This window comes from Netta rufina (genome assembly GCF_964035555.1).
Source record: "Netta rufina genome assembly, chromosome: 6".
In the NCBI taxonomy this organism is placed as follows: domain Eukaryota; kingdom Metazoa; phylum Chordata; class Aves; order Anseriformes; family Anatidae; genus Netta; species Netta rufina.
The window spans coordinates 14162094-14177866 of record NC_140129.1 but is presented as its reverse complement, the minus strand read 5'-3'; the positions used below and the strand labels follow the sequence as shown (position 1 = coordinate 14177866).

The following is a 15773-nucleotide window of genomic DNA, read 5'->3' as shown; positions in this document are numbered from 1 at the left end:
TAACAACTTATGGTCTCTACAAGTTAATCAAGAACCCAACAAAGGTGATTCCCCAGTGTCACTTGCCACAGCTCTGAGCCCCTCTAGCTGAGCTGCCTTTTCCCTAGAGGAGGAGTTTGTGGGAAGAAGGCTTTGCCATTAGGTTACCTGGCATTTAGCACCGCTGGTGATCAGCCGTGCCTATTCTGCCTTCCAGAGTGTTGTGAGGATGAATTAAAAATCCTCTGAAGTGCTCAGGTTCATTCCATCAGTCCAAACTTCAAGGTCTGCTCCTGTTTCTATGTCATCCCTCACTTCAAAGGTATCTGCCCTTTGGCTTTTAAGTTGAGCTGTTATTGTTGGGGCCCCTTTGGGTTGCCTGAGGCTATCAGATGTCCAAATAGCTGTAACAACAGAAATAATATTTGCTTTCTTATGGTAAACAGTTCCTGTTTGATTGTTACGAAGACATAAGATGGTTCAGGCTGCAGCAGAAAGAACTGTTCAAACTTTTTTTCAGGTTGTGTTCGGCTCCCCAAGTCCTTGCACTCGTGATTTCCAGACTTGATGGAGCTGGATGGAGCGGCAGGAATTCATGCACAGGGGGTACATGCATTTCAGTCCAGATCAAGTCTAGCTGCCCCAGATGTTGTTCTGGTTGGGTTTTTTTTAAGTTCCAGTATTGCTGTTGAAAATTATAACCATTTAAACGGAAAAGGGTTATTTGCTGAGAGAGAATGGCAAATTGAAAGCTTATTTCTCTTTCTATTAGCAGCTGGACTCACGTTGTGCTCACAACGCTGTGCTGTGGACAGCTCACGCTTGAGGGAAAAGCAGTGTTCAAACTGTTTTTGAGCTGGCATTCATCAGCCCAGGCCCCTCTGTTTGTCATCTCCAGGCTCAACTGCTCTGCTGCCATTACACAAGCACAAGCATGTATTATTGCACAGAAGTTTGGAGTAACTTAAAATTGCAGCAGCATGTCACTTTAGCAACACAGATCAGTATTACTCTGTTATTCCACTGTCTTGGTTCATCTATCCAGTACTTCCTATTGAAGTGCTGAGCCCAATTCATTGTCCTTTTATACTGAAATTTAAAGCCCTGTGTGAGATTATGCACAGATACTTGAAAACATGCCATTCCTGCCATGATCCTCTTTTCCGCTGGGAGCTACTTTTGTCAAGGATGTATTGCTTGTGGCTGCAGGGTGTACCATGTTTCAGGGGTCCTAGACTATTAAGTTTTTTTTTCAGAAGCAAGCAGTGAATGCTTTCTTCAGTAGCTTTTGAATTTGGCAAAGTTCTTATCTGAATGCAATGCCTTTCTTCAGAAAGTCTACCTTGTTCTTTCCCTCACAAAGTAACTTACTGGAGCTATTTCTACCTTTTCTTTCTAGAAGAGAAGATAGTGTCTTTACATTTGAGTACATAGAATACATTACAGTGATTTGGAGCCATTAAATATGCAGATTAGTAGTGCTCAATACACAAAAGCTGCAAGCAAAGTCTAACAGCTTGCATTGGATTTTTATAATACAATTATAAAGTCTTCAGAAAAAGCTTATTTTCTGTGTGATAACTTCACTGTACAAACTGTTTTATAAATTTGCTTTTCTAAGTAATAAATTTCAATGAACTTAAATCATATTTTCTTTAAAAGCAAGCAAGCAAAAAATAAAACCAATTCTCCATCCCAACTAATGTAGAAATGCTGCTGCTCCTCCAGCATTTCTGGTTGAAGAGCAGTTCTGATTGTAATCAGACCTGGATAATTCATGTTGGTTTTATTCATAAGTAATAATATTTGTAATATTTAACTAGTAAACAAAACTGGTCTGCGCTATGTATGTAAGCTTATTGTAGTGAAGTTTTAAAGCCTAACTTTTCTTAAAAAGTCAAGGAAACTGTAAGTTAAGGATACGCTAATCATTAAATCAATCTGTTGCTGTATGCCTTAGCTCAGAAACATCATAAAGTATCAAAAAGCACCAAGACTTCTTGTCACTCCTTTGTGCACCTGTCATGTTCTTCAGCATGTCACAAGCACAAATCACATTATTAATTCTGACCTCCACTCTCCTATGTAGCATTAAAAACAAAACAAAAAAGTTAGCGGAGTAAAATGAGGAAATCTGAGGAATGGGGTTTGCAGTTTGGGACAAACTACAGGAGACATGTTTCGAAGTCATCAGAGGTTTGCATGGACCTGTAGCTTGCCTGAAAATTTATTTATAGGCTACTTTTACTCATATGTAAAACAGGTTTGTTAGTCACGTTATTTTCAAGAGCACCTTCACTATGTTGGCTCATGAAACAGCTTTTACTATAGTTTGCTTCACCTTCTTCTGTTTTTCACTCATTGTGTGAGACAAACTGACTCAAACATCAACAAAGGAAGGAAACAGCTTAATCCAAGGCAGTTACCAAGCACAGTAGGATTCTGTTATTTGGTGAGCTGTAATAAATGGCAGTCTTGGAGATGGCAATGCAGCTGAAACAAGGGGTTCATAAAGCAAAGCTTTCACATTTTATCTTGCTGAATGTGATTCAATGTCTTTTAAATGTTAAATGACTGCATAAATTCTGAGTTTCTTATCCCAAAAAGGTGAAAGTAAACTTTATCTTATTTTAATAAGGATTCAAAATATTTCTAAAAATCTCAATTAAGTAGAATACTGAAGTGAAAGCCTTATGTCTGCACACTTGGACAGCATTCCTGTGTCTCACTGTGTTCATTATGCTGTAGAGTATGGAAAGTAGTTTGGGACTTTACTTTGTACTTTGCTGTGTGCACCACACTTTTGGATTTGGAGTCTTGGCAGTAGATTATCCAGGGTCCTTCATATGAAGGAACTGGAAATGAGAGAGCTGTTTTGTCTTGGTGTGTAGTTTCTCTGCTTATCTGAAACCAGCTTGAACATCTTCTGTGGAGAGAGGTTAGCAAGTGATGGAGCTATATTAAAGCATGCAAGTAGATGCTTGTTACTACCTTCCACTTTGCAGAAACCACTTATATACTGACCATGCCTTGGGGATATTTTGTTTATAGGAAACCAGTGATGTGTAAGGGATAATGTTTATTTTAAAATAGGAATAAATAAAAATCAGGAATTTATTGTGTAAGCCTTTATGTGTGTGTGTGTGTGTGTATATGCGCACACATTAATTCATAATTCACTTTGCTTGTGAGAAAAATCGGAGAAACAGGCATGTTTGTCCAGGAACACATACAAGAATTAGGAGAGTTAATAGCTTATGCTATTTTTTGTTCCTGTCTTACTAAGAATTATTCACTTATTCATGTCACCTGTCGTGCTCACCTCAGGAGCAGCAATGTGTTCTGACATTTGTCCTTGCAATTAAGCATGTTGCTATCAATCAAAAACTGTAGTGCAGTTAAGCCCATCTATAACTGTAGGAAAAAGCAGTTTTGTCAATAAATACAACTTTGGAGTGTGAAAATGAAGTTAACTTCGTGATTCACTTTTACTTATTTTCTCTAAATAATTTAAAAAGGGATCTCACTGTACAGTATTGCTCTCTCATAATCTGATCAGTAGTACAAAAAAAGTGTTATATCTTGATCTTAATCTATATTGTTTTATTATTACTGTGCTGTTTTATTCCCAGTGAATATGCTAATACATCTTTGAACGTATTTTGTTCACCCTGCTTTCTTTCAGCCATGTGATAAATCCTGTTTTCTTCCACTGCAATTTTTAGTACTGTCAAATTATTTACTAACCAGTGCTGTTATTGCAAGATGTAGTTAATAATTAACATGAATCCAGATCATTTTATGAAAGGTTATTTTCGGATGACTTTTCAAAATCCTAGGAGAGGTTGAAAATACCGTTATGATTCATACGGATTTGTTGGAAATAACAATATACTCTAAGGTGATCTGCCTCTGGTTTAAATTACCTGCTAGGTTTAAGATAAGCCACTGATAGTAATGTCTTGACTCATAGGAGTCAACTCAGATTTATTAGTAATATCCACTCATAAATTCAGGGTAACACCACCGTGCCTGTAATTTTAGATCCTAAAGTTAGGTTTTGTATACGGTTGCACAGAATTAAAATGCTATGCAGTTGTCTTAATTTCCATTGAGAATTAGGATCAAGATCAAGGGCTTTGTGTAGGGCGGTATGTTTTCTTACATTCAACTTTCAGTTCCTAGAAGAGATTCAGACAACATTTAACCCTTATTCAATTGTTTGGTGCTGTCTAGGTTGAGATGTTCCCATGGTCCTTTCACAATTTCTTAAAGACCTGGTTTTCCTCTGACAAGGTTTTTCTTACAGTTAGGTTTAAAGAATGAAAAATGCTAGGGTTTGCCTGTCAAATAGAGAGCTGGCAAGGCTGATTTGTGTTGGTTTGTTCTTAGGTTGTCGTGATGACTCTCTGTCCTTAGTTTCAGGGCAGGTTTTGTTGAGAATTTGGTTCAGAAAACGCCCAAAGCCAAAGGGAGGTGAGGATTTCCAAGGGAAATCCTGTGTGGATATAAGCTGTGAGACTTCATAGTGTCTCCGTGACCAGAGACAATTTTGGATGAACCTCACCTTCAACTTAAAATGATATATACATAAATAAAACTATCTTTGGAGAGTTCAACATCGCTTAGAGTAGGGAGAAAATGGTTAAATATTAGATGGCTGCAGGATGATGCTCAGACTGTTACCAGTAAGCCACTTAGACTGAAGCAAGCTGATAAGTCTTTCATTAACTCAATGCCTGAATGTACTGAAGAGTAAATAAATTTGCAGCCCACAAAGTTAAGGGGGGAATACTTAACTCCCAGCAGGAATGAAAGTGCCTTTAATCTAAACAAGCAATGTAATTTTTAGTACCTTGTGTTCAAGGGCTGCATTCCAAGCTGAGGAAGCTCTGCACTAATCGCAAACTGTGGTTCCCTGGCACGCTGTGGCAGTATCTTGGGAAAACACTGGATGAGTGGGTCTCTGAGAGCATTCAAATCCCTGTCACGCTATAGATTGGGTCTCTCATGGGATCTTGATCTTTGAGTTCTGTGAAGATTTTGGATTTCATGGAGTATGGCGGGTATGTTTTTTGCCAGAGCTTTTTTACAAAACATTTCTTCTGTAAGCTGTTACATTCTTGTTTAGTCTTTATTGTTTTAGATTGCAGCATGAGCTATATTTCAATAACTCTATACTGCACCGTATTTTCAAGAAATTAATTCTTCTCATCTCTTGATTTGCTGGTCAGTCTGTATACTACCATTAGACAAAAGAAGGGATCTTCAAATATAAAATTAGTGCTTAAAGAGGATCATATGGTCAAAACATAAGACATGTCTGGGAGCTTGGTATTCATGGTCTTTCATTGCTAATGTCAGTTCAGTGTTCAGGTTCTGTCAAGGGCGAGCAGTAAAGGATGCACACCTAAGACATCTGGAGAAAAAAAAAATTACTCTATATGCTTCTGTTCTTATAGAGCTGTGTTGGTGTTTCGTTAGAAAAGCGTGCTGTTTTTTGATTTTCTTCTGCTTATCACAGCGTGGTTAATAATGTTTGAAACATCTTTGACTGTTTATATTGTTGGCTACTGTGTTGTGCAGACACACCTGTGCATACTGGACTGCAGGTCATGATTTAACTGTTCTACAAAGAAGTCAAAGCTAAAATATTCACCTCCCTCTGTGCCGTATCTTGTGCTTTCTCCCCTCCGTGTTCCTCAGGCTCCAGCATTACTTGCACACACACATTCACATTCTGATTGTTCTTTCTCTAGCTCTGCTGTGAAAATGTTCTAAATATTCATAATGTTATGTATATATCATGCTAGGTGGCTGTGTATTATTAGAAAGCCTGTGCTTTTAAGCGCACTGTCATCCATTGTTCAGTAAACACAATTACATTGCCCTATCTTTCATCTCTTCTCTAATGAATCCATGCTAATTGATTAATCAGTGCTGTTGCTTCACTGTGATAATCCCATATGAGGAGCAGCAGTAACATCACTAGCAATTATTAGCATTTGTTGTACGGGGAGGAAGCAGACTGTAGCACATGGCCAGTGCCACCAGAGGAGGTGAGCGGTGCCCGGGCTGGGCCCCGTGCTCCTTCTGCAGGCCGCGGGTGCTTGGGGCAGCCTTGGGCACAGCATAGGGTTGTGCTGCCTGGTAGTGCTGTGCTGCTGGAAAAAGGTGTGTCTGAGGAGGAGGTGCAGGCACTGTGGGCAGCTGGGTCTTTTCCAAAGTGTCAGCTGGATGGGCTACTGAAGTGACCATCGTGCTGACTTAATGATGAGAGTGACTTCTAAGGCAAGGTAAAGGGTAGTGTTACACCACGACAGCATTTTACTGACGTTACTGTTTGGTTTCCAAAGCAGTCAGTTAAGTTTTCTGATCTAGGACAGAAGTTAACTTTGGTGTTCTCAGGTTGTGAGCAGTGCTGAGGCAGGTGGATGTAAGGTAATGATTTGGTTTTCCTTGCTGATGCAGAATCAACAGAACTAAGGACTTGTGTCACCAACCTAACCTGTTTCAGGTGATATGTTAAATGCGCAAGATAGCAGTGAAGTAACACACGTGTTCTTTAGTTCAGTCCCTCTACTGATTCTGAAAACTGGCTTGGTTTTTGAATTTTGAAAACTCTCCTTATCCCCTCCCACTGTCACTGGTGGTGGTGGTGAGGGCATATTTTTATTGTTTGACCTACCTTCCTTTTCCTTCTTCTCACTGTTTTTTCCTCTAAATATCAAAATAGGCAATGGCAGCATCATTGAGATCTCCCACATATCCATAACTTTCATTTGGACTGAGAAAGACAGCTAAATTCAATAAGGAATTTACTGCAAGGAATAGAGATGTGAAGCTAGAATGTCATTTATTCATCAAGCTTTTAGATGGAACATGTTCTTTAGCAGCCTTTAAGATAATAATGACGGCACATTGGTGTGGCTGGAGAAAGTTTTGATTGGTACAGAAACTACATTTGTAATTTGTTTCTCTTTTCTGTATTGTGTATATATATATATGTATTTTTTTTCAGGTATTCAGAATTAGTGGTTTTATGTGGTGTAAGTAGAATTCTGTTTTGGGGCAAAATGGTGATGTGGAATTATATGCAAGAATGCCTAGATAAGACTTTAAATGTTGACTAAGTAATGCTTTGAAGAAATCATTGCAGTGTATTGTATAGTGTTTTCAAATATTTAATTTTTTTAAAGGAGTACAAGTAGTTCCTCTTTGTGCAAGTGAGAGGATTAAAAATACAGATATATAGTTTGCAAATCTCTTGTAAATGGATCTGTCAATTCAAGATCTTGGCAGGCTTGAAATAGTGAGTCGGACTAGGGAAGATAATGTGATATTCTCTTGGTCTGAGAAAACTTGCTAGATTTTCTTGCAGAAATGTTTTTTTTTTTCTTTTTTTTTTCCCCATTTTTGCAATATCATTAATTGCACCATGGCAGTTTCTAACCAAGAGAAGGGATTAATGTGCATTTGTGGTGCTAATTATGAGCACTTCTAAAATGATGCTCGTTGCCATGGGAATGCCCCCAAATAATTTGTACAGTAGCTCAAATGTCCAAAGGTTGTGCACTGTCTTTGAATACATATTCTGTCTCCAAGTGGGTGATACAGAAGAAATTATAAGTTTTTGCTTGGAAACACCTACTTCTTCACTGTCTTGCATTGTTGATAGCACTGCTACATGGTCCCTGTAAATAAGAGAGCCATAGATTTCTGGACAGTAAATACAGCCTTTAATTAAAACAGTAAGAGGTAAATAAAATATTAATATTTTAACATTACACTAGTAGAATCTCAGGGGTTATCTATTTGATTTCTAACAACTGGGCACAAGAGTACTGGTGCTTTAGGTCTGCCAAAATCTTTTAAAAAGTTCTTAGCATGGATGAGCTCAAATTAATAATCTTTCTGAGACACAAATAATAACCTAACTCTCACAGTGACCTGCTAAATGCTGTCCTGTAGTGTCTAGTTGGCTTTCAATGCAGGTAGAGATCTTCTGGTCTTCAAAAGACCATGTAGACACTCAGCAACAGACAAAGGGTATTTAAATCAGCAAAACTCTCTGCCTGGTTTTGCTGCTACTTTGTCCTATGAATATAGTTCCAGTCAGGAAAAATCTCAGCATTGCGTGTAGCTCTTTCTATAGGTACTGGTCAACTGATTTCTATCTGATATTGGGCAGACCCTGACGCTTTCTTGTTGAAGAAAATAGAGGTTCATTTTCTAAACCACTGTAGACCTTATAGAATCCTAATGTGTTTTTAGTCATGAAAAGCCCTATTGAAGCGTTCAGTAACATATATATATATATATATATATATATATATATGTTTGAATGCCCACCCAAGCAAGAGCAATTAAAATCAACATGATAAATGGGAAGAAGGGCTAATAAATAATTATCTGTTATAAAGTTGCCAATGGTCGTATGACTGGCCACATACCTCCATCATTGCAGTAATTATTCCAATACTGACAGCTTCTAAAAGTTGCAAACACTTACCGTATTACTTATGTTTCCAGTAGTTACTTTTTTTACTCTCCTGAAAAATTTCCTTCTACTTCAAGAATTGGTTCTTGGCCAGTAGAGGTGCTAAATCCAAATATTCATCAATATACTATCAATGCTTTTAAAAGCTGCTTTATACTATTTTGGAACATACATTGCGCACACCTCACCCTGGAAATTCTTAAAATGTTGGGCTTAAGTCCAGAGTTTTATGTGCAGGAAAGCTACTTCTGGAGACTTCACTGTGGTAGTTCTCATTTTTCTTTTCCTCTGAGCCTTTCACTGAAGGAAGTACTTACACAGGCACTCTCGCTGCACCTCTTCCTTCCCTTCAGCCATGTAAACCAAATGCCAATAAAGGTGTGAACTCCACTACTGTTGCAGCTAGTGGAAATTTCTTTTTTTCTAACTTGGTGCTAGAGAGACATTTCCCATCCAAGGACCCTTGGAAAGTTTCATGACCAAAATTAAATGCAATAGTTTTGATCTCCAGGCTTAAACCAATCCTTGCTGCTCCTAAAAAGAGGACTTTACTGTTTGTTCATGACCTTAGGAATGAAGTGTTGCTGTTTCCATGTGGTTTCAGGAGGTTCATGAGCTACATTTTTAATGGTTAAGACTGGAAATAAATTGGGTTAAGGAGGACACTTTGGAGGTTGATTTTGGCAAAGTGTGTTTTATGCTGCAAGCTGGGCATTTCCAGAAGAGCTTGTTGGAGGTTAAGAGGTATGAGACTGGTTGGTATCACTTCTGTCCACAGAGAACAGAGGCTCTCCTGGTTTGGTTCCTGCTGACTCCTGTGCTCCTTGGGAGCTGTTTGATATTGACAATATTTTGCCCAGGTACAAGGCTGTTGAGTTTGGACCAGTGGTGATTAGGAGGGTAGAGGATATTGCTTCCCATGATTAACCCCATGAGGTACTCTTCCCTGTTTTCTAGGTGTGAGAGAGACTGCTTACTGTTCCCAGTTTACCCTCCCACTGTTTTGGCAGCAGTTGTTGACTGCTACTTTAAGGTATAAACAACCATTTTGGAAATGGCTATGTATCCTTAAGATGTTCCTGTCCTGCTTTTCACAATGATATGGAGTAAATCACTTGAACTGTGCATGTGGTTCAGTTACACCTAATCTGCCCCAGTGCGAAGTTGCACGGAGTAGGTAGACCTGCCAGGGAGGGAGTTAGCACTGAAGGGCAAACAGTAAGTATGCAGTCCACCAGTATGGATCAGCCGCGAGGATAACCCTCAGCAGAGAGTTGGTAGCAAACACTTTAGTGGAATAATTTTTTAATCTACTCCAGACTGATTCCCAGGAGCACGTCTATTTATGCCCTTGGCTTAAAATATCTTTGCAAGTGCCAAGACCAGCTCACTACAACATTCAAGGCACCCATTGGTAGTTGAGAGGGGAAAATGTTGCTGTTATGGTTCCTCAAACTGTCATGTAATTGCTGAAAGCCAAACTGTATTACAGCTTGTCTTTGCGTTGTGCTAATTAAACATGAATCCACTTGCATATTGTGTTAAAAATATCTGAAGATGTACAGCTGTTCTGATTTTGAAAAATACCTTTACGAGTCCAGCAGAATACATTTTAGTTGACAACACCGAAAGAAGTTGCATGATTCTTATTTTTGTATTTGTTGCCTGCCTAAAAATCATCTTTAGCAAGTGATTAATTGCATTTGCAGATACTGCACAATTGCATCAATTATCCATTTAAAATGAATTTCGTTCTGAATAGTCAAGAGCATGATGTAGATTAATCAGTAAGTGAAAAGGAAGTATTGTAAGCTGTTTAAAAATACTCGTCACGTTTTGTGGAGGCAGAGTGATTTAAATCAAGCAGACCGCTGGAAAAGTAAGGAATACACAGTATCAAATGCTAATATTTTTTCTTTTAGCTTAGCAGCTTTTTATCGGCCTGTTTTGCCTTGGTTTCTGTGCTTGATATAGCAATGATAGTTATGGTGTGGGGATTTTCATGGTTATGAATTTTTAAATTTAGAGAAATCAGTTGTGATTATAAATACACTTGTTTAAGTATGACAGCTTGCATGTCTGATCAAAATTTCTTTTTCGGACAAGCTCTGTAATGTCATTTAAGAGCATACTGAACAGCTTACTCAACTTCTATTATCAGTTAGTTTTAAAAGTATTTGTTAGTTATTTCATCACACTTTGAAGCAAAAAAGGAAAGTGATATTTTAAATTTCATCTGATTTTTTTAAAGGAATATTATTATACTAGCTTTTGTGATACCAAACCATTCCGCTTACAAATGCATTTCAGGAAGTGTTTTTGGTTATTATGTGAAGTTGTGTGGGTGAGCAGGTAACTAGGTAAGCAGGTGAAATACGGATACTGACAAAAACTTTGCTTTCCTTTCCAGCGTATGAGTGACTTTGGTTTTGTGTAGCCTACTGAAAGCTGTGGCTTGCTTCATTCTTTGTTTTACAATATGAGGGTGACAGGAGCAGGGTAACAAAAGGCCCGGGTCCCTGTGGGGGAAGCAGGCCTCCGAGCTGGCCGGGAGCCCCACCAGGCTCACAACCTCTGCGGCCTTCCAGCAGGCCGCGTCGGGGCCCAACCAGCCCCGTGTCCATGTGCTGAACGTTACATCAAGAGCTGTGCAACGTGGGTTCAAATAAGGTTAATGTATTTAGCCCTGTGCCTGTTTATATTCTTATGGAACAAAACCCAGCATTTACACATGTTCCTTGAGCCAGATGGCTTGGGGTGTTTGGTATGCAATGTCAGCTGTTGCGTTTGTTGCTGTATGTAAAGGTAAACACCTGTGTAGTGGCTACTAATCGGTTTGGGCATATTTATGAAAGTGCTGATTTTTCAAGCTAAAAATAGTGCTGTGGCTTTTTAAACTCTTTCTGGCTGTCAGAAATGCTCACATGATCCTGAAAGTGCTGCTAAAAATGCTCAGTTTTTAAATATGGAAATCAGGGCTGTCTGTTGTGAGAGCAGTCGATGAGACATTTCCTGCATTTGTAAACTAGCGTCCCTTTCACCCCCAGCTTTCTTTGCCTCCGATTGTTTGTTGTGTTGGTAGGGCCTGAACTGCCACTGAACCTTCTTGGAGGAGGATCCACATTGGCCATGCACGGAGAGCGAGCTCTGCGACCTGCCGCTCTGCTCCGCGACCTTCTGCTGTGGGGTCTGGAGGTCTTTCCTTTGTTTTAAAAGCCTGACCTCCTCTGGGAATACAATACTATGAACTGGAACTTAAGGCATATATTTTCACTTTTAACTTGGCCATTAAAATAAAGTTTGAAATAAAGATATTTTCCCTTGGGATATGCCAGACTTTGAGTGGGTACCATTTGTAATTCTTATTAATAGATCTTATTTATTTCCTTCAATTTTATCGTTAGTGTTTGATGAGTGCTTTATACTCCAAGTATACCCTGCACTCAGGATGTTCTCCAGTTGTTTACACAGAGTTACTGTTTCTCTAAACTTCCCATCTAATTCTGAGATTTGTCTACTGCTGCTTATTGTTTAATAAGAATTCCTTTTCCAAATAGAAAAGGACCTTTTTTTTTTTTTTTTTTTTTTTTTTTTTTTTTCCGGCTACATAGCTTTTCCAAAAGTGATATATCTGCAGTTTGGAATGAGCTGCAAACTTGCATCTTGTCCTAACAATAGTACTGGGAGTCTGTCAGAGAGGTGAATAACAGCCCTTCTATGCCTGCTGGTGGCTCTTGACTATTTCTAAAGATCTGTCACGTTGACAATGTGGTATAGTGTACTCTTGAGTGAATATACAAAATATTGCTATAGGAGACCCTCAGTGAAAAATTTCTTTTCAAGTAACAGATAATGGAAAACTACACTGTAATCACAGTTTAGTTGGAAAGCTGATCAGGTACAGATTTTTTTTTTTTTTCTAAGACTTGAAAATACACCTTTTCTTAGTTGTGACAATAGCAGGAAAGCAGAGCAATGGCCTGACACAGTGCAGGGCCAGTCAGTGGCCTTGCTGTCAGGCAGCCCTCTGCTGTGTTGGCTGCTCAGGGCTGCTCCCTCTGTTTGAAGTCAAAACAGGAGCTTTGACTGCTTTGAGCTAATTTTGTCTATCCCTTTCTTCTTTTCTAGCCAGAAACCAATACTTTAATCTCTCTGTTCAAAAGTGCCACTCTCATTTTTATTTAAGCTGATAGGTTCCAAGGAGTTTTGAGGTTTTTTTGTTTTGTTTGTTTGTTTGTTTTTGTCAAATGAACATTTTAAAGAGAGGAAAGGGGGGGGGCATGTGTCTGCATTTCTCATACTCTAATCTCAGTATGATGCTCTACTGATTTCAGCATATTTGTTTTGGGAGCTAATACTATCCATGCTGACTGTTAAATTGGGAATATGGTGCACACTTGCAGAGTAGAAAACGTTACTGGCGTATACTCTGTTACTCCAACTGTTACACATACACATGTACCTATTTCAAGAACTGTCATGCAATGAATACGGGATACTTTCAAGCATTTGGATTATAGTTGTTTGCAGAGAGCTATTATTTAATAGGATCCCTCTCTTCTGTTCCAGTCCTAATTTGAAAAACATGCTTTTTTGCAGCCCTAAGAAAAAATGCTTAATTAAAATTATCCTTATGTAAATAAATTAAAAAAATAATAATTATGCCACTTATCTTAGATGCATGTGCCTTCTTGATTTTTCTATTTACCATACCTTTTTGCATTTACTCCTATTTCGTAACTGAAAACTGCAATTCTGTTATATTATACTGGCAGCTGAATGTGAGTAAAGTTTTGGGAGTCAGTGTCATTAATTCTGCTACTACTGAAAAACTGACAATTGATCTTTATTAACAAGATATTAAGAATTTGTGTGTTTTGGATCATTGTCTTCTAATAGCTGTGCATCATTGGCTTGCTATCATTCCGCCTGTTGGGCAGGAGATATCTGTTTAAATTTACTGTGGCTCTAATGAAATGCTGAAGTATAAAAGGAATTTGTCCGTTTGTAGTGATTATTACGTGACTGGAAATCTAATGTCATTCTCAGAGAGCCCGATTATGAATTACTATTATGATTTGTGTTTCTGCGATAAGTTAAGACTTTAAATATATTTAGCTGTGTTTACTGTTTTCAGCATGCCATAATCTGTGGTGTGTGAGCACTGTATGCCTTCAAATAAAAGCTGGGGGTGATGTTCAGGAGGGGAGTATGACACTGAACCCTCCCTGTGGCATTTCTGAAGTCTGTAAAAACTCAGCGGCCCAGCTCAGGAGTAGATAACTACTCTTTTAGGAGCCTTTACCATTGAATGTTAAAGAAAAAAAAAAAAAAAGCTGTAGTTTAAGTTTTGGACTCCAAACTTCATCCTCTAATTCCTCTCTGAAGCTCTCCCTTATGGAACAGTGGAGATGTGTGGCTGTCAGGCACTTCACAAGGTTGGACCACTTTTTCTAATACAGGAATAAACATGCCCTGAAACATTCCTGACACATTTTAAAGTCTGTCCTTGAAGACCTCTATTGGAGGTCTGATACCCCTCTTTGCTATAACAACCTTATTTTCCAGCTTGCTGACATCTTTTGCAGATCTTACCTTTAGCAGAAAAGAGAACAGTTGGTTGCCATCTTTGTGTAACAACCTTTTACTTATCTTGCAGTGTAGCTGTGCACTTGCCAACATTGTGCTGTGTGACTAAATAAATCTAATTCCAAGTATGACATTAGACTTGTTGATCAAAAATGGGGTTTTAAACGTGTGAATCAGTCAGCAGAAACATGAGATGAGATCATGTTCTGGTATCTATATTTGTCGTTGCTGTGAAATCTCAGTTATCCAAGGAAAGGGGGAAGGAGGACAACTATGGATGTAACCTCGCTGTACCAAAAGCAACAGTACCCAAAAGCCCAGAAATAGAGAAGTAATATAGCATGTGCAGACTTGAGTAGACTGCAAGGGTAGCTTTAAATAGCAAAACTGTTCTGAGGCATGAGTAGCAAGTTCTCACTCATGCGTTGAGCAGCACTGTGTTGCAGCCAATGTCTGGAAGAAAAAGGAGACAGGTTAATTTACAACCCCAAAATCTGCTCATGGTTTGGCTATTTTCAACTTTCCAAAATGAGTACCCTTTGTAGCACCAATGTTTTCTCTGGTTAGCTAAAAAAGGTTAGGTTTGGGAGCTTATAGTTAACGAGGTCTGTCTCCTTCTGGCATCTGCTGCTACCAAGGCTCTGTCTTTTTTTCAAGATGAAGTCAACACATGAAGGCTGTGTGTCAGATTTCTGTTGCTAACTTGCTGCTTGAGGTTGAGTTTGTGATTTATGAGGTTAGTATGGAATATGCTTCATACAACAAGAATTGCTCCTTGACGTGTGGTTCCACTGCAAAGAGGGATTGGAAGAGATGGCATGCACTCAATACCCATTTTTTTCAAATAGTTCTTCCATTAGTGACAGAAGTTACTTTCAGTGAGCTGTACTGGCTTTGCAGTGGAAGCCAACTCTGTTGGCTTGTGCTCTGATTAACATGCAAAGAGAATTGCTGCCAAGATAATAGGTTCAAAGATGTGGTGGTGGTGAGTGAACAAAAGGGGAGGGGAAAGGAGGGACAGAAATCCAGCTTGATTTATAATACAAAAGTTTGCTTGCAAGGCTGGTCATGATTCTTTTCTAAAACAAAAGCAGTCCCCTCTCCCTACAACCTTCTTTCTACTTGTAAATTGGAAATAAGTTCCTCAAATCTTTGAGAGACTGAAGCCACCAAAACTGTAAAGCTGTCTTTCTGGGTAGAGCTGTCCTTTGAGAGAAATTGGAAATGTTAATATACACCGTAAAGCTTTAGTAGAAAATAAAATTGTCTAACTAGTTGGCTTTGTTGTTTGGAATTTATTTGTAATATTTGCTACCATTTGCCTTGACACAACTTGATATGGCAAGTATATACATTGGAAAATTGTACCACTGTAGCAACAAAAAAATGGTGATTAACTTTTGGCTTTATCTAGTTAAGATCAAGCTTTGAACTGAATTCTCTTAGTGTGTTGACAGCTGAAGATTTATGTCTTCCAGCTATATTCCTGTTGCAGAGTTGGCAGAAGTGACCTCTCCAAAGAAGGTCTTTGTTACGGATTTTGCTGTGTTTACATTATTGCTGTGAGGGTTGCAACGAAGTACAGTACATTAAAGCTAATATATCACCTGCTGACAGTGGTCTTATCTCATTGGTACCTCTTTTCCCTTTTCCAGTATGGAAAAAAATGCAAACATGAAGAATCTAAGGATCAGGAAAGGAAAGT

The 15773-nt window shown here is 38.7% G+C and overlaps 1 protein-coding gene across 5 annotated transcripts in view; it reads left to right on the top strand.

Moving 5' to 3' along the window:
- The window catches only part of PARD3B (par-3 family cell polarity regulator beta), a 397678-nt gene that overhangs the window by 145259 nt on the left and 236646 nt on the right, over positions 1-15773 (top strand). The gene's annotated exons all lie outside the window — the stretch shown is intronic.